Source organism: Notolepis coatsorum (assembly GCF_963971535.1).
Source record: "Notolepis coatsorum genome assembly, chromosome: 14".
Lineage (NCBI taxonomy): Eukaryota > Metazoa > Chordata > Actinopteri > Aulopiformes > Paralepididae > Notolepis > Notolepis coatsorum.
In genome coordinates this window covers 77375933-77402233 of record NC_140178.1, presented here as the reverse complement: position 1 = coordinate 77402233, position 26301 = coordinate 77375933, and the positions used below count along the sequence as shown (strand labels likewise).

Below are 26301 nucleotides of genomic sequence, written 5' to 3'. Positions count from 1 at the left end.
AAAGCTAAGAAAATCATTGTTTCAATAGTATATAAAACTCAAAATGCCCTTTGTTATTAATGTTTCACATTTTGTTTATCATTTTGGAAATAAATTCCATTTGAATAAATGATACTTTTGAAAGCTAACCTCACCTTTTAATTGCCAAATAATAACATACGCTCTTACCAGGGGTCAAAACAATGCCATTTACTGCTTTTTATATAGAAATAAAATGTATATTATGCATAATTGAGTTTGGAATTTTGGCCCGGCCCACCAACATATTTTCAGTTGCTCATTCGGCCCCCTGGGAAAAATAATTGCCCACCCCTGCTGTAGCCTATAGTTTTGAATGTACATCAAACTGTGGTTAAAATGGAAGATGACAGAAGAAGATGCCTTGAATCTCCGCCCTAAAGAGTTGTTAGATGTTAGATGAAATGGTTACACCGCTAGTCACTGATCTGGCCGTGCTCCTCAGCAGAGGCCGACATGGGTTGGACAAGGTATTTATCTCCGTGTCAAACACACACCAATGGCGTCATGTACTGAATGGGACATTTCCATCTTCGACTGTGGTCACAATTATTTTTATGAGCCCGCTTTAAAACCACCTGCTCCCCTTTCATTTGCTTACATTCCCAGAGAGAGATAAATAGAGAGAAGGAGAGAGAAGATAAAGATATGATAGAGAGATAGAAGATAAAGATATGGGGTAGAGAGAGAGGAAATAAAGATGGATAGAGAGAGAAGATAAAGATATGATAGAGAGAGGAGATAAACAGATGGATAGAGTAGAGAGAGGGGGGTTAAAGCTGCAGTAGGAAACTTCAGAGTTTACAGAAATAGAGCAAGGTCTGAGAGAGAGAGAGAGAGAGAGAGAGAGAGAGAGAGAGAGAGAGAGAGAGAGAGAGAGAGAGAGGTCAGTTGGCTTCATCTCAAAACAGCCAGAGAGGGAGAGAGGGTAAGGAAGAAAGAAGTCAGGGGTGCTCCAGTAGCACACCATGTTACCGCGCTCGCGCGGGACTCCGTGCTGCGTCACGGATCTGGTTGACTCAGAGTTCGATTCCCGGACCCGCCGTCATTTGCCGAATGTCTCCCCCTGCTCTCTCTCCCGTTTCACCCTGCAACTGTCGGTCATGCTTGACCAGGAAAGCGATAAAAAATAAAGTTTAAAAAAAAAGGAAGAAAGAAGTCATATTTTATATAAATATTTTTTTAATGGTGACATTATTGTACACGGATGCTTCATTTTAAAGCAAAAAGCATGGACTTCTGTCATCTTATTAATCTTATATATATAAAAAAAAATACATGATTTCTAAAGGCTTCCTGCATGACTGAGTGATTCTCCAGATTGGTTCCTTCTATCTCGACTTTGGACAAAAAACAGAAAATGCCTGATGGCACAAACACAACTACTGGACCTACAATGATAAAAACAAACAACTACTGGACCTACAATGATAAAAACAAACAACTACTGGACGTACAATGATAAAAGATGCAAAGAAGAAAACACCATGGTTAGAGAAATGGGCATGTGACCAGATGGTTGATGGTTCAAATGCCCAAACGGAGAGAAATCTGGATGTCGTTCTTCCCTCCCTTAACAACAACTGCTGAAGTACCCCTGAGCAAGGCATTGGACCCCAAACTGCTTCAGTAGAGCTGCTCTGTGGACAACAGTGTCAGACTGTGGTTGTACTGGGCAGCTCCTAGTGGTCAACAGTGTCAGACTGTGGTTGTACTGGGAAGCTCCTAGTGGTCAACAGTGTCCGACTGTGGTTGTACTGGGCAGCTCCTAGTGGTCAACAGTGTCAGACTGTGGTTGTACTGGGAAGCTCCTAGTGGTCAACAGTGTCCGACTGTGGTTGTACTGGGCAGCTCCTAGTGGTCAACAGTGTCAGACTGTGGTTGTACTGGGCAGCTCCTAGTGGTCAACAGTGTCAGACTGTGGTTGTACTGGGAAGCTCCTAGTGGTCAACAGTGTCCGACTGTGGTTGTACTGGGCAGCTCCTAGTGGTCAACAGTGTCAGACTGTGGTTGTACTGGGCAGCTCCTAGTGGACAACAGTGTCAGACTGTGGTTGTACTGGGCAGCTCCTAGTGGTCAACAGTGTCAGACTGTGGTTGTACTGGGCAGCTCCTAGTGGTCAACAGTGTCAGACTGTGGTTGTACTGGGCAGCTCCTAGAAGTCAACAGTGTCAGACTGTGGTTGTACTGGGCAGCTCCTACAAGTCAACAGTGTCAGACTGTGGTTGTACTGGGCAGCTCCTAGAAGTCAACAGTGTCAGACTGTGGTTGTACTGGGCAGCTCCTAGTGGTCAACAGCATGGTAGCCCAAACTGCTTTAGCTGCACTGCTCCGTGGAATGGGCCGCCTCTAGTGGACAATGTGGGTAACTGTGCGAGTGTGAAGCAGGGTACTGGTGGAGGAGAGCATGCATGCTCAGCAAACCTTCCCTGGATCTTTTATGGGGGGAAGACTGATGGGATGGGCATGTGGACTAAACTATTAAACATATGGACTGAGTGGAAAAGTCCAAAACAGCTTTCATTCATCGGATAGTTCTGAATGCTTACTGTAAAAACATGTTTTGGCAAACAGGAGTTTTTAGAGATGCTTTCCAGGAAAGCCGCCACAGTCCATCTTTTTTCAATAGTACAGATACTTTTTTTGATATTACAGATGAAAGTGAGTCCTGAGACCATTACCTAGTTTCAGCTCGGGATAAAGACATTAGTCTACCAGTTGCACACAAAAAGAAAGTCCCCACATTACGGTAAATTACATTAGGGGCCCAGCTAAATGAGGTCCCCACCACCCCTGGTTTAGGACAGACCGGGTAGGGGAGAACATAAGACACAATTTCCCACCCTCTGACAGTGAATCCCTCAATAAAAGAGGGAAATTGGGGTGGTGGCAGTGCAAACATGGTGTTGTGCTAATAAAGCCAGAGTGTTTGTGTAGCAAAGCCCTGTTCCCAGAGTCCTCTCCAGTCACCTCTCTGGAGACATGTGACCCCTGACCTACGGAGACTGTCACCTGCCACGAGGACACTGTGTGTGTGTGTGTGTGTGTGTGTGTGTGTGTGTGTGTGTGTGTGTGTGTGTGTGTGTGTGGTCTGTGTGTAAGGGCTGGCTGTCCTAAAGTAAAGAAATTCGTAGTCAACTGGTGACCAATAGAATAGAGAATCATTTGAATTGTGTTTCCCACATACAATCATGAACGACGACCTCCTTTACATCTAGATCTTACTAGAGACATGCTTATAATTTTTCAGGAAATAACACATTCAGCCAGAGACGTTCAAAAAGAAAAAAAGGACTAATTGACTAATAAAATCTTGGTGGACTAAGACCAAAACCCACAGATTGATCCATTCACATGGCAGCCGTTTTGCTCTTATATCGTGCTCAGGTTGGGATTCCCTTCCACCCTGGGGTTTTAATTGTAATTATAAGTACCTTTAAGTACAATAAGTAGTGTACAATTCTATCGTTTAAGTAGTACAGCCAGACAATGTTACATTAATCAATACAGGTACAGGGGACGAAAAAAAAGATAGTTCGTTTTATTATTAAGAAAGAAAGAAGTACATGTGCCACACGACAAAGGGTTAACCCTTTCACTACCACACTACAGAAGGTTAACCTTTCACTACCACACTACAGACTGTAGTGAAAGGGTTAAAGAACATTCAGGGAATGTATATGAAGTAGGCCTAGTTCTGTTCAAAAGGGTATTTTTTGAATGAATGAATGAATGAAAACTTTATTTAACAGATTGCAGAATGGGTACAATACAGTACGGCTCAATACACACAATTGTTAAGGGGATGCAGACCAGAGAAAGACGTTTGTCTTGTTTACATCAGGGTCCCCCATTTTCAATTCATAGTGACATATGATGATATGTTTATGACATACACAACATACATGACATTTATGGCATAGGGACATACATAACATACAGGTATTTAGAAGACCTTCAGGGATTGTATGCAGATTGCCGTAATGACAGTAGAATGTATACATGCAGATTGCTGTAACGACAGTAGAATATATGCAGATTGCCGTAATGACAGTAGAATGTATACATGCAGATTGCCGTAATGACAGTAGAATGTATACATGCAGATTGCCGTAACGACAGTAGAATGTATGCAGATTGCCGTAACGACAGTAGAATGTATACATGCAGATTGCCGTAACGAGAGTAGAATGTATACAGATTGCCGTAACGACAGTAGAATGTATACAGATTGCCGTAACGACAGTAGAATGTATACATGCAGATTGCCGTAACGACAGTAGAATGTATACATGCAGATTGCCGTAACGACAGTAGAATGTATACATGCAGATTGCCGTAACGACAGTAGAATGTATGCAGATTGCCGTAACGACAGTAGAATGTATACATGCAGATTGCCGTAACGACAGTAGAATGTATACAGATTGCCGTAACGACAGTAGAATGTATACATATGCAGATTGCCGTAATGACAGTAGAATGTATGCAGATTGCCGTAACGACAGTAGAATGTATACATGCAGATTGCCGTAATGACAGTAGAATGTATGCAGATTGCCGTAACGACAGTAGAATGTATACATGCAGATTGCCGTAACGACAGTAGAATGTATACATGCAGATTGCCGTAATGACAGTAGAATGTATGCAGATTGCCGTAACGACAGTAGAATGTATACATGCAGATTGCCCTAACGACAGTAGAATGTATACATGCAGATTGCCATAACGACAGTAGAATGTATACATGCAGATTGCCGTAACGACAGTAGAATGTATACATGCAGATTGCCGTAACGACAGTAGAATGTATATATGCAGATTGCCGTAACGACAGTAGAATGTATATATGCAGATTGCCGTAACGACAGTAGAATATATACATGCAGATTGCCGTAACGACAGTAGAATATATGCAGATTGCCGTAACGACAGTAGAATGTATACATGCAGATTGCCCTAACGACAGTAGAATGTATACATGCAGATTGCCATAACGACAGTAGAATGTATACATGCAGATTGCCGTAACGACAGTAGAATGTATGCAGATTGCCGTAACGACAGTAGAATGTATGCAGATTGCCGTAATGACAGTAGAATGTATGCACTATGCAGATTGCCGTACTGACAGTAGAATGTATACAGATTGCCGTAACGACAGTAGAATGTATGCAGATAATGATTGCCGTAATGACAGTAGAATGTATGCAGATTGCCGTAATGACAGTAGAATGTATGCACTATGCAGATTGCCGTACTGACAGTAGAATGTATACAGATTGCCGTAACGACAGTAGAATGTATGCAGATTGCCGTAATGACAGTAGAATGTATGCACTATGCAGATTGCCGTACTGACAGTAGAATGTATGCAGATTGCCGTAACAACAGTAGAATGTATGCAGATTGCCGTAACGACAGTAGAATCCCCTGTCTAGACTGTGGAATGCGGCTCCAGTACCTAGAGAGATGCTGCAGAGCTGTTTATCTGCCTCAGAGGCAGACTAGACAACATTACAGCAAAACCCTTCAAAATGATTTAAGGCACACTTTCAAACACTTAAGATAATTAAGGTACACACGTGCACAAGTAGGCTAAGCACGCATATTAGTGCACAAATACATCCATGCATTACACACACAGCATTTTTGAGTCAAGAACATGTTAAAATGATCCATCTCATTTGTTGCAGTTTGTGTTCTGATCTAGTCAGCACATACACGTTTCTTTCTAGAGATACTGAAGATACTATTGATTGTAAAATAACTATTATTTATTAACAGTAATTATTATATATTAACTTGATCGACGGATGAGTGATTTTGTTTGCAGATGATTCTGTTGGAAGAAAATGTAACGCTGTGTTTAGAAAGATTGTTAAAGGTATATTGCAATAAGGGGTAGGACCTTATAAGCATATTGCTTCTTTTTTTTCACAGCAAATAAATCATATTTACTTTGTTATTTCTTGTTTATATCCATTGTTCGAAATAAACTATTCATTCAAGAAATCCCAAACGTTAATTTGCTTGTTTGTTTGAACCCACAGTCTACATTCATGGCATATTTCCACACCAGCAAAACATTCCTTGCACAAAACAGTCTCTTCTTCACTATTCGTAAACAACAACGCTTGCTTCAAAGCCAAAGCCAATTCTGGAATATACCAAGGCTAAAACAACACTAAACATTACCTTCTATTAAAGCCGATAGTAAGCTAAATTAATGTCCTTCAGGCCAATTTCATTTAGAGAAGGTGAGGTGAATTCGCTGGTTAGCCTCTAGTTGACTGATTAAGGTTATACGAATGTCTGTGGTAACAAGCTAGCGTAATGCATTAGCACTGTGCTGGGGTCAAAGACTCAACGTCTATGTGTACGATGGTTGGCTGACAGCTAGCACCAGGCCACCAGGTCAGGGGGCTCTGGAACCTGACCCCAGTCTACCCCTCTCACACACACACCCCAGTCTACGCCCCCCCCACACACACACACACACACAGTACACCCCAGTCTACCCCTCTCACACACACCCCAGTCTACCCCTCTTACTTACACACACACCCCAGTCTACCCCACACACACACACACACACACACACACACACCCAGTCTACCCCTCTTACTTACACACACACACCCCAGTCTACCCCACACACACACACACACACACACACACACACCCAGTCTACCCCTCTTACTTACACACACACCCCAGTCTACCCCACACACACACACACCCAGTCTACCCCCCCCCCCCACACACACACACACACACACACACACGTTAACACACATTGTAGTGTGTAGTTATGTTTGCCTGCATAACAGCTGCTAACAGTTGGACATTTTAACATATTTGACATTCGTTTGCCACTTCCGCCCCATTTTCTTGATCATCCAATCACAACTGTTGCTTCCGAGGGTAGGGTCAATAGACAAGGAGTCACTGGACTGTTCACTACTGTATGTTGCGAAGGCCATCAGTCATGTTTGAAGTGAGCCGTCATTAGCTGTTCCAATGGCTGCTATGGCAGTCGTCTGTCTGTCATGGATGGGTATGTCATCAATACTAGGGTCACTGTGACACCGGTACAATGTGACCAGGCAGCAGCACATGCATATCTTAGTAGCATTGGGTTGACGATGTTAGCATTAAGTTTGGAGGACTGAGAGCAAGGCTGTATAAGCAGTCTCTTCAGATGTTGGGTCTTAGCTAATTATGCAGGTTGTCTATCACTCTTTCAGCGCTGTGATCAGGAAGCTTAAGCTAGACATACAGAGGGCCTCCGTCTTTCACTAACAAGAGTTGTGTATTTGCGCTTCCCTTGCACACACACACACACACCACATTATATTATCAGTGATGAGATCAGCAGGAGGCCTCAGTCCCTTTGACATGTGGTACTCTGCTGTGTGTGTGTGTGTGTGTGTGTGTGTGTGTGTGTGTGTGTGTGTGTGTGTGTGTGTGTGTGTGTGTGTGTGTAGTCAGCGTTTCCGTTAGCCGGTAATTACCGGTATTTGACCGGCAAAATATGTTGAAGTCCGAATATTTTAATATCTCCGGTCATAATGTCTGGTGAAAATAATTCCTCTAAGCACAATTTTATTATTTGAATTGTATTAAAATAGGCTAAAATTAAATAGCCTATGCGATGAACGAAACAATCATTACATTTGTTTCATTGTGCTTCGCTCTAATAAAGCGCGGATGGCGCCGCTCGGATGTGAATCTTTTTTTTTCTTTTTTTGAGCCTGTCTGGCCAGCCACCATAACGACAAACAGCTATACGAGCGAGAGAGAGAGATGGCCAAACAAGCTAAACTTAACAAATATTTCATGAAACCAAGCACAAGCAGGTCTAATAATAATGACATTGACAACGAAGATGAGTCTTCTGAAGTCACAGAGACCGCCGATGCTCCCGCGGAAAATAAACAAATGTCGAGCGTTCAGGCGGCGGTCCGAGTGGAAAGTTAAATTCTCCTGGCTGAGGTACGACATTATAGTCTAGTAGTCTAGCGTCTATGATGTACGAGAGATAACATTGATTGAACGTACACAAAGTACACTTTATTGATTGAACCACAAAGAGCATCCCCAGTCTGCTGCTACCGTTGCGAGCCTCGCAGAAGTCCACCTGTTCCAATGCAATGGGGATCTATCAAAGTCGAACCAACCAGATGACCCGCTGTTCTCGCAGCCTCGCAGGCGCAGGTACAAAACGGATAGGCAGAACGAGACGGGGTGAGTAAGTGTTGACATTTTTTAATCATATGCAACTGTTGGTTGACTGCCGTGTCACATAGTAATGCATATAATTGATTATAACTAAATGTAGGCTATAATGAAATCAACAAACGCATTACGAGCATGTGGCTCGTCCTCTCGCTCTCTGCATGTGGCGACGAGCTAGCAAACGAGGCAATGTGATGATCAACTACAGTTTGCTGTGTGTGAAGTTGAACATTATGATGTGTGTGACGTGTCTGATACAACGAGGTGAAGCGATGTCGACTCGAGATTCATTTGGGGGTGCGTGCGACAGCTGCTGCAGTGCGAGCCTGCGGCGCGGGAGCTTGATGCTGGATCAGCGTATCGCACTAACTTGGGAGGCGAGAGATAGTAATTAATTTGATTCTGCAAATCAATTTCTCATTCTTCGCTTGATGTAATTAATACAAATGTCCAATATAACGGAATTCGTTAGCTCATAAAAATGTGATTATAACAGACTGCTGTTTAAAACTCTGACCGGAATTTCAGGAATATGTCCGGGGATAGAAATCTTGCAGGACACCCAGACCGGCACGAATATGTTCTAACGGAAACGCTGGTGTAGATGATAGATACCAAGCCTCTCTGTCCCCTCCATGGTACCAGGGGCCTCAGTTTAAGCCAAGTATATGTATGGACTGGTTGACCCACATACACTGGACAGGTGTTTAGCCCATCTGCCACACTACTAGAAGAATAGGGAGGTGTAGTGGTTACGTCATTTTAGTTTTTTCGTGTTCCACCCTCTGTTCCACTTAATGTATTTCCCCATTGCCCATTTCTAAATCGGCTTGTTTAAAACAAATAAAGCATGGACATTGGCATGGTGTACCTTTCTGTGCGTATTCATCCACAATCTATAGCTCAACATGAAAATTATTCGCAATTAATCGTAAAGGTTGCAAAATAACAACGTTTATGTTTTCGTTCACTGGGAAACTACACTGCCATTTTGGCTCTGCTGACTGACGTCACCACAGCGTAGACTCATGGCTTTAGTCACAGACCTAGGATCAGATTTCCCTTACATTCCATAAGCTTAACAATTCGTACAATGTGAAAATAACTGACCCTGAATCTGTGGCTAGTATCTCTCTGGTGATCATAACCATGATCCGGGAGAACCGCTCCATTCGCCCGACAAGGAAGAAGCCAACCACCATTTCTAAAAGCAACAACCACGTTATCATCATTTGTATTCGCTGCATATTAAATCACTGTAAATACTAATGTTCATCATTGTTTCGCTGTACATATTGTGTATAGTTTATAACGTTATTGTTTTTTACATAACGTTAGTAGCTAGCTAGCTTGCTAGCCATTCCCGAAACTCCTCCAACGTTACATGCCCCGATTTTAAATGGTTCTCTCCTCTTTGTATACTTTTGTCCTCACAAAGTATTCTGCCAGGGAACTTATGGACACGACAGTAGTAGTTATAAGGTTTTTGAGCTTGTAACGGTAACGTTAGTTAGCTATTGTGGTATCAGCGGGCCGTGACGTGTAGCTAGCTAGCCGGCATGATGCGTGCAGTGCACAGGTCTGAGAAGAGAACCTGCACATTTTACTCGTTCCCGAAACTCCTCTACATGCCCCGATTTAAAATGGTTCACGACAGTAGACATTGCTAACGTCTAGTATGTTTAGCGGGGTAACGTTAACGTTAACTAGCTAGCTAGCTTGGTATCAGCTTGCCGTGACATGGATTAGGGGACAGCACTCAACAACAGGCTAAAATGTAAAATAAATTTAGTTATTTAGCGGCTGGGTGGCGCAGCGGACATTGCGCTCGTCACCAACGCAAGAGACACCGGGTTCGAATCCGGCGGTCGGCGTTGCCTCCGGCTTGGGCCGGCCGTCATACTGGCTCAATTGGCAGAGTCAGCAGGTGGAAGTCGATGGGTGGTAATCTGGACGTTGTGGACAGCGACTCCTACAGGTCGGTTGGGGGACGCCTGCACAGCAGAGACAGGAAATGGCGGGGGTAGTGTGAGCCTCCCACACGTTACACCTCGCCAATGAGAGTCCGCGCTGGCAGGTGAAAAGATGCCTCCTCGTGTACCGGAGGGGACACGTGATGCAAGGCTTCTATCCTCCCTACAACCGACCAGTGGGGGGCATATGCGAGCAACGTTCAAGACAGGGGAGAATTGGAAACACGAAATTAGGATGGGAGAAAAAATTTAAAAATAAGGAGAAAAAGTGGACAAAAAAAATAAAAAAATCCGACAAATTAAAAACCTTATAACTACCTTTATTACAACCAAAAATGCTTAAACAATAATGTTAGTGGTAGAAGGGAACTCATTTTGTGCAAAAATGGAAGCTTGTCAATTTCCATGCGGCAGAATTGTTACAATAGCCGAGAATCCATTTTCCCAATGATGAATCCCTATACGGAACAACCAGTGACGTCAGACTATACCTCCCTATAGCCAATCAGACAAGGACCTTGTGATTCAAGATCAGATCTTCAGGTCACAACAAGTCAATTTCTTCAGATTAGCAGTTTATTGTACTTTTCTACTTGATAAAACTGAAATTGTCTGTTTAGATTACCGTAGATTACCACCTAAAAGGACAATATACTTACCTTATGCATACCACACCTTATGTGAATACTGTATACTTCATCAGAGCATAATATTGAGCATTTAAGCATTTTTTAGATTAGATTTAGATTATTGGATTGGATTATATTGCATATATTTAGAATTTTTCTTTATAATTATATTAGATTAAGATTATATATTGTAACTATTTATTGTAGGGCAAATATAAGTGAGAGGGCATACATACCCTCATCTCGCACCTTGTCGCCCATATGCGCATGTCCAGAGTTAATTATATTGTATATTGTTTACACTGCCTTTTTATTCTATTTTTACTTCTCCACTGTACTATAATTCTGTAACCTGTACGTCTTCTACTACCTGTACCACCCCCCTCCCCCTTGCTGCTATGATGCCTGCATTTCCCCAAGGGGATCAATAAAGGAATATATTATCTTATTAGACTATAGCAGTTGAAAGGATGCTTGTAAAGGACTTTAAACCCCCCAGGGAATGGCCTTTAGTGCGCTATTCCATAGTCTATCAAAGTCTATCTCTGTGAGAGAAACCGCAAACAGGATGTTGGGGGCGGGATCCGATGTCAAAAAGGACTTTATTTGCAAAATGGAGAATAACACCGACATTTGCTTCCACTCCATCGTTGAGGAGCACATGAGAATCAAGGCTTATAATGGTGGGAGGAGGAAGACGATGAGATCTGTGGACTTGTTAGGCATGTAAACATGTGGACTTGTTAGGCATGTAAACATCAGACTTGTTAGGCATGTAAACATGTGGACTTGTTAGGCATGTAAACATCAGACTTGTTAGGCATGTAAACATGTGGACTTGTTAGGCATGTAAACATCAGACTTGTTAGGCATGTAAACATCACTTCTTCTTTGGCATGTATTAGTGTACAACACACAGGGCCGTGATGAGGGAGCAAGGCTGCAGTCTTTAGACCATCCAACGCCCTAATCTCACCCATAATGCCCTAGTGTCTCCCATAACACCCTAGTGTCTCCCATAACGCCCTAGTGTCTCCCATAATGCCCTAGTGTTTCCCATAATGCCCTAGTCTCTCCCATAATGCCCTAGTGTTTCCCATAACGCCCTAGTCTCTCCCATAACACCCTATTCTCTTCCATTAGGCCCTAGTCTCTCCCATAATGCCCTAGTGTTTCCCATAATGCCCTAGTCCAGGGGTGGCCAACCCGCGGCTCGCGAGCCGCATGCGGCTCTTTGCCCGTCAATGTGCGGCTCTTCCATCCATAAAAATTTTTTTTTTTTTTTTTTTTTACTTTTTTTTTTTTATGTCACTCATTCCATAAGGACGTAGAATAAACATTTACAATTTTTTTTTAAATGGTCCATTTGCATGTTCTTGGTATCTGAATCTAGGGACATATATGGATCAGTGTCAGAAATAGTGTGTCTGTTACTAGGCTTGAGTAAATTGTAATGAACCAAAGGAGAATATCAATTCTATTTAAAAAAATATATATCTTTGACTGTAAATAACACCATGCTAAAATTGACCAGACCTGAAAAATCTAAGCAAATGAATAAAGGGAAGATGATTAAACAGAAGGTTTTGTAGATACAGTACTGAATTCTGCCATCTTTTTTATAATGTAAATTTCTCCAACATTTTTCATCATATTGCAACACCGTTTTTTGCAAGACGTTCACAGAAAGGTAGAGAAACTAACTGCGTTCTGTTTTATGGCAATAACGTTCAGGTTTGTGGGAGATAATCCCAAAAAATAAGAGAAATTAAAAAGTAAATCCAGAAGTCAGATGATTGACAGGGGCTGGTGTGAGCTGGGTAGGGTAGTTTTTCGAAATTTGAAAGCCCTGAGTCTCTTCCTTCAAAAGACTACACTCACTTTTGGCTGTGCCACTTCCTCCTGTCAATATGCGCCGGTTTCCGACTCAATGCCCTTAGATTTCTATAATCTTATATTTCACTAATAACAGTTAAAATAATTGGTAAACAAACATAATGCTGAAAATATACACTTTTACTGTATATCTCGGGCTTAAGAGGTTAACCCTGTGAGGCCCAAATTAAAAAGAAATTAGCAACTTCAGAGGCCAGAGGGTGGGACATATAAACACATTTACTATCAAATAGCATTGTGAGGCTGAACAACAGGACCAATTGACTATACATGTGCTTAAAGGGGAACTATCTTATAAATTGCTTTTTTCAGTGTTTACCATTGTTTCTTAGCTATGTGGACTTATATTAATAGGATATATGTCTCTAATTCTCATATTGGCGAATTCTTCCAATTCTCCTCTCACAATATTCACCCTCACTGAACTGAGTCATCTGAAAATGTGCATATCTGTGATGTCAGAGATTTCTCAGCTGCATAATAATGTGGCAGTTGATGTGGCAGTTGGCACCAGGCCACACAGTGGTTGGAGCCCAGCCTCAAAACGGCTTAAGATCTTGAGGTAGAAAAATTCGGTTTTTAGTACTTGATTAGAAATACAAAACAATGCATTTTTTTTGAAAAAAAAACCTAGGTGTTCCATAGACTCACAGGAATTGTGTAAAAGTGCCCAAATAGTGAAAGAAATAGTAAATAGTAGTATAATAGTTAATAGTTCCCCTTTAAAAATTTTTAAATAAACATTATTTTTTTAAATGGCTAAAAGTGATTTTGTAATTTTGCAACCGTGGGTCTCACAGGGTACCTTTAACCCTGTGAGGCCCAAATAAAAAAGACATTAGCAACTTCAGAGGCCAGAGGGTGAGACCTATAAACACATGAAGGGTGCCGTGACTGAAAAAAAAGGTTGAGAAACGCTGGTATATGGTGTGGCTCTTTGTGGTACCACAGTCATTTTTTTGTGGCTCTTAGTCTCTGACTGGTTGGCCACCCCTGCCCTAGTCTCTCCCATAATGCCCTAGTGTTTCCCATAATGCCCTAGTCTCTCCCATAATGCCCTAGTGTTTCCCATAATGCCCTAGTCTCTCCCATAATGCCCTAGTCTCTCCCATAAGGCCCTAGTCTCTCCCATAAGGCCCTAGTGTCTCCCATAACTACCTAGTCTCTTCCATAACGCCCTAGTCTCTCCCATAACACCCTAGTGTCTCCCATAACGCCCTAGTGTCTCCCATAATGCCCTAGTGTTTCCCATAATGCCCTAGTCTCTCCCATAATGCCCTAGTGTTTCCCATAACGCCCTAGTCTCTCCCATAACACCCTATTCTCTTCCATTAGGCCCTAGTCTCTCCCATAATGCCCTAGTGTTTCCCATAATGCCCTAGTCTCTCCCATAATGCCCTAGTGTTTCCCATAATGCCCTAGTCTCTCCCATAATGCCCTAGTGTTTCCCATAACGCCCTAGTCTCTCCCATAACGCCCTAGTCTCTCCCATAATGCCCTAGTGTCTCCCATAACTCCCTAGTCTCTTCCATAACGCTGTAGTGTCTCCCATAATGCTCTAGTGTCTCCCATAGCTCCCTAGTCTCTCCCATAACGCCCTAGTCTCTCCCATAACGCCCTAGTCTCTCCCATAAGGCACTAGGGGTACACCTGAACAATAAACTGGACTTGTCGGATAACACAGAGGCCCTCTACAGGAAGGGACAGAGCAGGCTGTTCTTCCTGAGGAGACTCAGGTCCTTCAACGTGTGCAATAGACTGCTGCAGTCATTTTACCAGTCTGTAGTGGCCAGCGTCCTCTTCTATGCTGTGGCATGCTGGGGAGGCTACATCAACTCAAGGGACACCAACAAGCTCAACAAGCTGGTGAGGAAGGCTAGCTCCGTGGTGGGAGTCGAGCTACCTAGACTAAAGGTGATGGCAGAGAGGGGGATGAGAAGGAAGCTGGCTGCCATCATGGAGAACCCCTACCACCCCCTCTACGACGAGCTAGTCAAGATGAGAAGCTCGTTCAGCCACAGACTCATTCCCCCCCCCGACACTCAACTAACCGCCTCGGACAGTCCTTCATACCAGCGGCCATCAGGCTCCACAACAGTGGGCAGCGACTGCTGCCAGACATTGACCTAGAACTAATAGGAACCCAAGGAGGACAATAACACTACCTTAGGCATACTGCACCTTATGTGGATACTGTGATACTGTGAATAATGTATATTTCAGTTAGTTAGATAGTAAATTATAACACTAACTTATGCATACTGCACCTTATGTGACACTGTGAATACTGTGAATATTTCAGTTAGTTAGATAGTAAATTATATTGACCTATTTGTTTACACTGCTTGTGTTGTTTTTACTTTGCCCTAGTGTCTCCTATAACTCCCTAGTCTCTTCCATAATGCCCTAGTGTCTCCCATAAGGCACTAGTCTCTCCCATAACTCCCTAGTCTCTCCCATAACGCCCTAGTCTCTCCCATCACACCCTAGTCTCTCCCATAACTCCCTAGTCTCTCCCATAACGCCCTAGTCTCTCCCATAATGCCCTAGTGTCTCCCATAACTCAGTCTCTTCCATAAAGCCCTAGTGTCTCCCATAACGCCCTAGTGTCTCCCATTAGGCCCTAGTCTCTCCCATAATGCCCTAGTGTCTCCCATAACGCCCTAGTGTCTCCCATTAGGCCCTAGTCTCTCCCATAATGCCCTAGTGTCTCCCATAACGCCCTAGTGTCTCCCATAACTCCCTAGTCTCTTCCATAACACCATAGTCTCTCCCATAACACCCTAGTCCCTACCATGTAGCGTTCTGGTTGTTATTCAAATAACTCTACTCACTCTTTGTGGTGGAAATGCCACCATCACTACACCACTCTTCTTTGGTTGTGAACTTGTGACATTCCTAGAAATCACGACATGACAGACCTTCCTCTTTTAAAAAACAATCCCGCTGATCCAAGTTGATGTTAGGATTTCAAAAGTCAAAAGTCTGTGTGGCTAGTGGCTACAGTAGTAGTGATCAGCCACTTACAGCCACACACCTTTTCCAAAACAAACGCCTGAAACCATCAACGTACGCGGCGTGCGCACACCAGATATTCCAAGAATTCTGTGCATGTCAGGCCACGAGAGGAGACCTTATCAATCTCACATTTCAGAGCACCGATAATGATGACATTTGTGGGATGTTCGGCGTGTCGAAGTTATGATGCTCAGTGTTACCAGAGATATATTATCTTACTCCACCACTGACTGACTATTTGTCTCTCTCTTTCTCTCCCTCTCTCTCTCTCTCTCTGAAGGTAATGACGACCTTTCCGGCATTCCATTAGCAGCTGGTGAAAAGGCCACTGTATCTGTTCTCGCCTGGCAATGCACAAGAGCCACAACAGAGCTCCTTTCAACTCTGACTTTCTAAGTGTGCGTGTTTGTGTGTATGCATGTGTGTGTGTGTGTGTGTGTGTGTGTGTGTGTGTGTGTGTGTGTGTGTGTGTGTGTGTGTGTGTGTGTGTGTGTGTGTGTGTGTGTGTGTGTGTGTGTGTGTGTGTGTGTGTGTGTGTGTGTGTGTGTGTGTGTACGCGAGTGTGAGGCAAACCAGAGGCGGCTGACAGTCTGAAAGGTGAAGAGTGGTTGAGTTTTTCCATTGACTCAGGGCCTGTCTGATACCATCACAGAGCTATGCCTTTTTTCTTTCTAGCCCCAGGTCAACACTGGACAACAAGACCGGTTCTCTAGGTTAAGTGTCTGAATATATTGCTGCCAAATGGCTAGTTTTAGTACAGCTCACATACACTCTGTAGAGGGAGGGAGGGAAGGGGAGAGAGAGAGGGAGAGAGTGTGGTTAAAGGTAGATGGATAGAGAGAACACACTGAAAAAACAAGGGTTTAGAGTGGAACCCAAAGCACAGTAAGAGAGGTTGGAAGAACAAGAAGCAACATTTCCTCTCCATCCCCATTCCCAAAATTCCATCGATTTGGGTCAAACCCTCGTCGGCCTAGCCCTCTCCCCCTGGAGGAAAACCAAGACCGCTTTCCACCGTTTTAATATAAACTGAGAAAGAAACCCCAATTTGATCCATTTTCCACAGCCCACACTGAAACCTTGTGTGAAGAGTGTAGTCTACATGTGTTGGATCTAACTAACCCAAGTCGGTCCCCCTGCATTACTGGTCGCTGCGCCGTGTGTCTGTAATGGAACGCTGTCAGGAACAGCTCCACAACTGCCATGTGTGGACAATGTCGGTAAGGAGGGGGTGCATGGAAAAATATGCTGGTGAAATTAAACAGAGAGGGACCTGAAATATGACGGGAAATGACAGCATGTCTGTGTGTGTGTGTATATTTCGCAAGGCAGGATTGATTACAAGCCTTGGCACGAAGCAGACGCACACAATGATTCGGGATGAAAGACTGGAAATATGAAACCTGAACAATGGTAATCACACAGATACACACATCATGTATACACATGCTGGCTTGTATTCACACAAACATACAAAATAAAGTAGCCTATGTGCACATTATATACTGTACACATAAGCATGTATACACACACTAGCAAGCAATCATGTATACACTACACACACAAGGATGTATTTGCACACAGAAACACACAATCAAGTTTGTGCACACATCATATACATACACACACACACACACACACATATGTAACAAAACATGAACATTCTGTGTGTAGTTTACTCATCCATGCGTCCAGAACCAGATCCACTATTAACCCTCTCAACACCATTTCTCAACGCTCAGACATTTCACATTATAGTCTAAACCACTAGTCGTACAAGCAGCACTGACTGCAACAGCAAACACGACTCTCTCTCTGCTGCTAAAAACCACACACACACACACAGAACCAACAGCTGTGCTCCTGGGCAAGAGAAAGATAAGAGAGAAGAGAGAAAGTAGAGGAAGACCCCCCACAGCAAACGTTAAGACACTGCATGAGGAAAACAAGAAATTAAACCAACAGACAAAGAAAAAACATATGACTCGCTCTCTCTCATACTCCCTCTCTCTTTTACCCTCGCTTCTCTCTCTCACACACACACACGCACACACACTCACACACTCTCTCCCCCCTGGTACGAGCTGAACACTCACCGTGTGTATGTGTATGTGTGTGTGTGTGTGTGTGTGTGTGTTGTCCCCTGTCGAAGCGCGGCGCTCCAGTGAGAGGCCAGATTGGGCTGACTGTGGAAGCTCCCAGGCAGGCTGCCCCTCCCACCCGCCCGTCATGTGACACTGGACTACAGGCAGCGGGACACACCCACTTCCTTCACTGAGACCCCCCCCCCCAAAAGAAAAAAACCCAGTATACACTCAGGAAATCATCTTTAGTAGAGAGAGAGAACAAAAGAGGGACAAAAGTAGAGTGAAGGGAATGGGCTGCTTGTGTTAGTAGAGTATTTTAACCAGATGTGTCAGTAGAGTATTTTAACCAGATGTGTCAGTAGAGTAGTTTAACTCGACACGCTCTTTCCCCATCTGTACTCAATGGTGCCAGCGTTATTGACCATTTTAGCGATGTTTGCGGAACCATTGTGTGTTCTGTATTATAGCTATGGAGACAATAGTATGGCTCATTTGACAGGCATTGTTCATAGTCCAACACTGACTAACTAGTTAATTTCTACATACTGTAGTTTGTGCGCTATTACATGCTAAACATCGCCTCTTTCCAAAATAATCCAGTCTTTTTTCATAGATCGCGAGATATGACGCGTTATATGCAATATGCCCAAATCGTTCTGGTTGGGGGGGGGGGGGGGGGGGGGGGGGGGGGGTTACGTAAAAAAATAAATACCAGCAGGTTACCTAAGATAGACCTTACCTCAGTCAGAAAGTACTCCAAAATGATAAATCCCAGTCGATCCCACGGCGATCGCAATTGCTCGTGTATATTGGGCATGGCTACCATACGGGAAAGAATAGCTCTGAGGCACCAAATCTTCCACCGATTGCTATGTTGTGATCCACTCCTAGGCGGAAACAGCCGGAGGTAAACTCAGTACTGGGGACAAGTGATATCCCCAGTTCAAAAGGTAGGCGATACTGCCACCTGGTGAGATTCGATCGTCTTCGAGTGTTTAGAACGGGGATCAAAGGAAAAAGATAAAATTATCTAAAAACGAGTATACTCGTTATTGGCGCTCAAGCATTGGCGGCGAAACACGAGTATACCCGTTATTGGCGCTGAATGTGTTAACCAGATGTATCAGTAGAGTATTTTAACCAGATGTGTCAGTAGAGTATTTAACCAGATGTGTCAGAAGAATCTCTTAATTCCATCAACGCTGTGCTGTCAGAACAACTGTTTGTAGGTGAAGTATTTACCCAACTTAACAACTAGGACATGCGAGAGAGAGAAAGAGAAGGTTCCATCTATTGTAGTTTAAACCTTGTAATCCAGGCACAAAACCGATCATTTCCCCAGCAAATCTTGCAGTTACAGCCATGAATGAATGAATACTTTATTTAACAGATTGTAGAATGGGTACAATACAGTACGGCTCAATACACAGAATTGTTAAGGGGATGCAGACCAGAGAAAGACGTTTGTCTTGTTTATCAGGGTCCCCCATTTTCAATTCATAGTGACATTTATGACATAACAACATACATGACATCGGGACATACATGACATACAAGTATATAGTACTGTTATATTTGTGACATATACGATATGCAAATACACAGTACTGTTACCCAGAGATCCTAACAGAAAATATATACATATGATGGGGAGGAGACTGTACATTAGGAGAGGGTGGGTGGGAGAAAATATATACATACGGTGGGGAGGAGACTGTCTATTAGGAGGGGGTGGGGGACATTTACGGTGGCCAGTTTCGAATTGCAGCCTCCCGTAGGTGCTCTTTAAGAGCGGTTTTGAATGTGGGTAGGGATTCACATTTTTTTACCGCTGTGGGTAGGGCGTTCCACATTGTTGTGGCATAATTGCGAAACGTGGGCGCCCAAGTGGCAAACCATGTAACGCGCTGCGTCGCGAAGCGGCCGACCCGGGTTCGATTGTTGTGGCCGTGGTATTCACTGACCTTTGGGAAGTATTTCGACCTGTACATGGGTACCTGAGTGGTGTAGTGTATCTTGTAGACCAGGCCCATTGCAAGTTGCTGTACTCTGTCGTCTACTCTAAGCCATCCTAGGTAATCAAAGTGGGAAGGGGTGAGGTGGGTTTTAGGAGTAAGGTCAAGTAGTAGTCTGACTAGTTTGTTTTGTGATGTTTGTAATCTTGTTTTTAGCGCCTTTGAGGTGCTTTGGTACCATGAGGTGCAAGCATAGTCGTAGTACCCTTGAATGAGTGCTCCTGCCAGAGTCTTCATGGGTATTCTTTTTTCCCAGAGAGGAGATCCGAAGAGAATGGACTCTGTTTTACCCTGTGCCAGTAAGGCATTTCTATGTTTATACTGACAAGACATTTGTTATGGCCACTCGCAGCCCCCTAGTGGTCAGAAAATAGTTATCGCAGCTTAAATGTTGGCTGCAGCACGAATATGTATCAAATCCCCTCGTACAGCAGACATTCCATGGTGTTCTATATGCAGTAGGCATTCAAAATGGACGGGATCATATGCACACCTCTATTTTATTTTTTAAATATGTTCGTTTTGAAAACCAGCGAGCATGTAGCCATAAATGGTCACCATCAGCACTCATGTCCACAGACAGCTAGCAGATTGTTTCTGAAGCCTATAAATCTGTCTCTAATCTGTACCTACAGCTCCAGCTGTTTCATCTTCATCAACAGCCAGTTCCACGAGGCTCATGAGTCTTATGTTACATTGTAATATTTGGCATTGTTATACTTCTGCTATTATTGTAGGGTAAAAGTGTGTTTTCATGACAACCCTAGTGTGTACACACACCTGTGTTCATAGTGAAGTTGACCACAGCCGCTGGTCTTGCTGAATGTCCACACCCTCTAAAACACCAGAGCTAATTTATGACCCCCATTAGCTGACCCTCTCCTCAGGCTCTGCATTTACCACATCCCAGCCATTCCATTCACACACACACACACTAGACTTGATGCAGCAGTCGGTGGTACCATTGTTACTCAGTGTTTAGGCATCCACTGAGTACATTACCGATCCCACCAGCGTATGCTTTTCCCCCTCTTTAAAAAGTACAGAGTAGCGTAAGATTCAGTTTCACTTTGATTCGTATTAGATCAGTAGATTTTACTTTGTGTGAAGGAGAGAAAGGAGGCTCTAAACCCTACAGCAGCTCGCCTGGAGAGGAGCTCAGAGGACTAGTCCAGACAAGCAACAGTATGTTTGTTCTAAATAAGGCTGTACATAGCTACATTGATCTGTCAATTAACAGATGGAAGATTGACGGAAGGTGTTGTATTGTGTCCGTTGGTTTATTTTTAAATTATAACATAACGTCAACTCTGTCTGTCCAACAAATTGATACTAGTCATTGAAAATGTATTAAAAACACACTTAAGGAAAACTCCAACATTTTGGGAAATTAGCTTATTTGCCATCTACCCTGGAGTTAGACAAGAAGATACATACCTTTTTTCTTCTCTTTGCATGCAGTAGGAAGACGTGCACCGTTAGCCTAGCTTAGCGTCAGTCACTGGAAGTAGGTTCCTTCCTCCATTAGCCTAGTTCCCAAAGTCTTCCTACTCCTACTGCATGCACAGAGAAGAAACATTTATGCATCTTCTTGTCTAACTCCAGGGTTCCCAAAATGTTGGAGTGTTAAGATACATACCTTTTTCTTCTCTGAGCATGCAGTAGGAGTAGGAAGACGCGCACCGTTAGCCTAGCTTAGCATCAGTCAATGGAAGTAGGTTCCGCCATTAGCCTAGTTCCCAACGTCTTCCTACTCCTACTGCATGCACAGAGAAGAAAAAGGTACGTATCTTCTTGTCTAACTCCAGGGTAGGTGGCAAATAAGCTAATTTCCCAAAATGTTGGTGTTCCTTTAAGATGGACAGACACAGCGGATCAATGTAGCCAAATAACATTAAAGATCAAAATAAGCGCTCTACAAATATTGAGCGTCATTGTTTACCACTGGTTGTCCTGGTAACTAGCAGTGATGTCACTTGTTAACCTTCTAGTAATCTCAACATGTAGACTACAAGCTAAAAGCAGATTGACCAAGATTATTCAGATAATTTTCTTTAAAAAAGATTACATTTTGTATCACTTTCAAGAAGTAATTTAGCCTTTTCTTGCAATTATTGATTAAGAGTTGTTAAAATAAATAGCCAGAAAGCTGGTGGTCAATAGGTTTGCCATGGTAATGTGGAATTTCCCATGACTAATAAACTCATGACAACACCGGTGACACCAGAAATTTTACAAAATTACACTCAGTATCTGTAGAGCTCACTTTGATCTTTAACGTTATATGGATACTGTTGTTGGTCTGGACTGGTTGAGCTTTCGCTGCTGCAGGGTTTAACACAAAATATTTCAGAATCATCCGCTATTGTTGTATAACATGTCATGCCGCCTCTAGAGCTTCTTTCTCTCTTTCACGTGAAGTTAAAACTAAGTGAAACCTAAAAATAGCTGCTGTCCGCTCCGAAGAATAATGGGTAAGGTGTGTATGTGTGTGTATGTGTGTATATGTGTGTGTGTGTGTGCGCTGCCTGCAGTCAGTGATCCGCTCAGTCACAGTATTTCATAAATTAGCGTTTGTTTGTTGTTTATTTGAATGAGGGCACTGAGATGAGAACATTTACTAAATGCACTGGTGGGGGCAGTAGGCAAGTAATGTACTGGCGAAACAGAGTAACACCAGTATCACAGACTACCGCGGCAAGCCTAGTGGTCAATAAACACTTCAGGGGTATAGAAAAATAGAAAGTTGCAACAAAGTGAAATATTATTCATGTTCGGTCTTCATGTGGAGAAAATAAGACGGTCTTAGTGTTCAACCACTAGTCCAGTTTACATCACACACTAGTCCAGTTTACATCTAGGGCTGTACCGAATGCTCGAAGCTTCGATCATAATGTTGACATTCGAATTTTAAATGTTTAATAAAAAAAAATTAATTTAAAAAAATGTATATATTTTTTTTATGTGTCTATTCATTCCGTTTAAACCAATGGGGTTTTTCTTCACAGTTGCAGATAAAGATTAGGCTACACTAATATTATAGTATATGACATCACCATCACTTTCGTACCAACCGTGCCCTTATTGGATTATTTACGTTGACGAAACTGATGAGATGTTCATTAACACTGAGTGCCAACGACGAGAAATCTCGTTAGTTCATGCCATGCGTTGAGTGCCAAGAACGAGAAATCTCATTATTTAATCGTTATTTTTTTTATTATCGATTTAGCCTCACGTTACCAGTGGGGATCTGTCTGAGCTCAAACAGGGAAAATACCGCCCCCTATCGTCTCTCCGGATGGTACTGCACCCATTGGATTGGACTGAATGAAATGGATGGGAAAAAAAGAGTCCGGATTCCACATTTTACTTGTCAGGCATGTAACCGGAGACGATCCCACTCATTGCCGACCATCAGAACAGTGTGGAATATGTGTTCCCAGTACCCAGCGTTGGATCAATAAACGCGACCGATATTTGGAATGGTGATCAGGAATTGGAATAATCTTTTTGGAGAACATCTGATCTGAGGTAAGGAATCTATTTGACCAGTCTTGGGATAATCAGAGCTCTTTTCACCTATATCTCAGCGTGTCCCATATGCGTGTGTGTGGCTGTGAGTGTGTGTGTGTGCTGATCAGGAAATAAGATAATCGATTTTTCAGCCCGCTTCTCTAGCGTGCATAAGTACACATATACTATCGATAATCTAGCGTTTATTTGAAAACGATTCATAAATAGGCCGAAAAATGACAACGTGGTTTGTGTATTCCAGTAAAGCGTGATTCCTGCAGAATCTTTAAAAAAACAAGCGTTTTTCAAAATGATATAAAACGGAAATGAACCGATTAAAAAACAATCCGTTTCGACAATGTTGACTGGAAACAAGTCATTGATAAGCGACGGGCGTATTAGACAGTCATAATTTAAGATATAGTTTATGCGTTCGCAAATATGATCGCCCTCCATTGACTACAGCGCTGGTATTCAAGCGCCTATTTCTGGCTCCCCCAGTGGCACGCACACTGATTTAATTTTTTTTTAAACACATTTAATCAGATTAATCACTTTATTCAAATTGAGGATTTAGTTTGAGGGTATTAAAAAATATATTCAGTCCAGTTTACCATCACACATCAGTCCAGTTTACCACACATCAGTCCAGTTTACCATCACACATCAGTCCAGTTTACCATCACACATCAGTCCAGTTTACCATCACACATCAGTCCAGTTTACTCACCACTGTTTTCCCACCAAACACAGTAGGTTAAGTATTTACAACCAATTAACTATCACAGGGTGAAGTATTTACAACTTTTTACCATTTTTTGTACAGTATACATGTGGGTACACATGTAGGCCTATGTTAGCTACAGGCTAAAGTCCAGTAGATAGTAGAATGTCATGTTAAGCATGTTCATTCCCACTAAGAAAAAGGCTAAAGGTACAGTATATCAACAGTAGCACCTAGTTCCCCCCCCCCCCCCCCCCTTTTTCTTTTTTACTTATAGTGGTACTTTCATGCAATACTACTCTCATGCAGTGTGTGTGTGTGTGTGTGTGTGTGTGTGTGTGTGTGTGTGTGTGTGTGTGTGTGTGATTAAAGAGCATAGGAAACAGCTGTCTCTGGCCTCACAGGAAGTGTAATTATATACCAGGGCAGGGGGTTTGACTGCATCCATAGAGCTCACACACACACACACACACAGGCACGCACACACACGCGCACACACACACACGCACAAACCTGTAATGCAGCACCTGCATTCTTGGAGATGAAAAGAGTTACACTTCAGGAAAAATTTCCCAAAAGGGCTGAGCAGCTTCCTTTCATTTCACTACACAGTCTATACCTGCCAAGACCGACTCACCCTGCTAATACACCAACACCCTAGGGCTGGGCGATATGGCAAAAAATGATATCGCGATAACGATATGATAATGTTAATATAGAGAGATGAAAACAATACAATACGTTATTTCAATTGAAAAAATGTAACTAAGAGTGATTTGAACAGGGGAGCTCCAGTAGCTCACCACGTACCTCGAGCGCTATTTCGGCGCCGGGGACAACCGTGCTCGTCACGGATCTGGGGTTTAGCGAGTTCGAATCCCGGACTGCAGCCGTGCCTTTCCCAGAGTGTCTTCCCCCCCATCTGAACCCTTTCAGCCCGTTTCTGTCGGTCATCCTTGACCAGAATAAATGCGATAAACGTATAAAAGAGCCAGGGGAATGGCCAAAGTTTAAAAAAAAAAAAATAGTGATTTGAACTTGTGACTATAGGCTCCACAGCCAGCTGACAAACGAGTTGAGCTACGCGGGCCGATGTTAAAACTGAGTGACTATTCCATGATTTACACTTGTGCCAATTGCGTGCGTTTGTCCCTAATCTTTAGTATTGGCATTTGTCATGCTAATATGTCATGTTCTACGATACCCATTTCAGCGTGCGTGTGTGCGAGGCTCGCTCTCGCATTGTTATTATTTCTACGAGGCTCGCTCTCGCATTATTATTATTTCTACGCTGCTCATTATTATATACACGCTCATACCGGCGTGGGGGCAAAAAACGAGCGTAGGTCAGTGGCCAATCAGAGCAACGCGGAACGACAACTTGCTTGTGGAAAGTATAGACGCCCCAGAAACCGGCCCACACAATGGCCGTTATGAAACGCTCGTCCAGTATTAAACAACCCATGGCTGTGGCTAAGGAGTCAACATCAGGGAGACCAAATCTACACCCCGCCCCTAGATGTGCACTCGTGCACAGTGCACGCACACACACACACCGTTACTTCCTGTCATTGGCATACGTTCTTTTTTTTTTACTAACATCTTAGCGCCTCATTAGCCTAGGGATTAAGGATACATGAAGTATTAACTACACCATAATAATATTGAGGTTTTGATCCATAGAAAGGTCTGTGCTACACAATTTCAGTTAGATTAGATTTATTGTCCTTTAATTTTGGAATGATGGAATCATCCATGATAAATTAACTTTGATTTGAATGAATGCCCATTCTTTCTCTAGAACAGTGGTTCCCAAAGTCGGGGTCGCGACACAAAGGTGGGCCGCGAGCAGCCACGGGAGGGCCGTGAGATGATTTTTTATTTATTTTTTGTCAGGCCACTGAACTTAGAAGCAGGCCAGGACAGTGTTTCTAGTTGTATTCTAAAATTCTATTCTATTGTATTCTAAAATGTGACTATATGGTTTTATATTAACTTAATAAATAAACAAAAACGTAAAATCTACTTATTTCAACGAACATTTCAAACTAAATAACAGATTATGCACATAAAACGCTGAAAACAACCGAAGCAACAATAGTATTTTAACACTTTGATCGCCATGGTTCAAATTCATAATTTACCATCCCTAGCCAGCTCTATTTGTCTATGGAGAAGTTC

General features: G+C 42.9%; 1 protein-coding gene across 3 annotated transcripts in view; it reads right to left on the bottom strand.

The window, feature by feature from the left end:
• The window catches only part of septin9a (septin 9a), a 253116-nt gene that overhangs the window by 55663 nt on the left and 171152 nt on the right, over nt 1-26301 (bottom strand). The window contains exon 1 of one of the 3 annotated variants that reach the window (XM_084329867.1): nt 17875-17954. The exons of the other annotated variants lie outside the window; for them this stretch is intronic. The gene's annotated coding sequence lies outside the window, so the exon portion shown is untranslated. Of the gene's footprint in view, nt 1-17874; nt 17955-26301 lie in introns of those variants that run through there. 3 annotated transcript variants of the gene reach the window in all.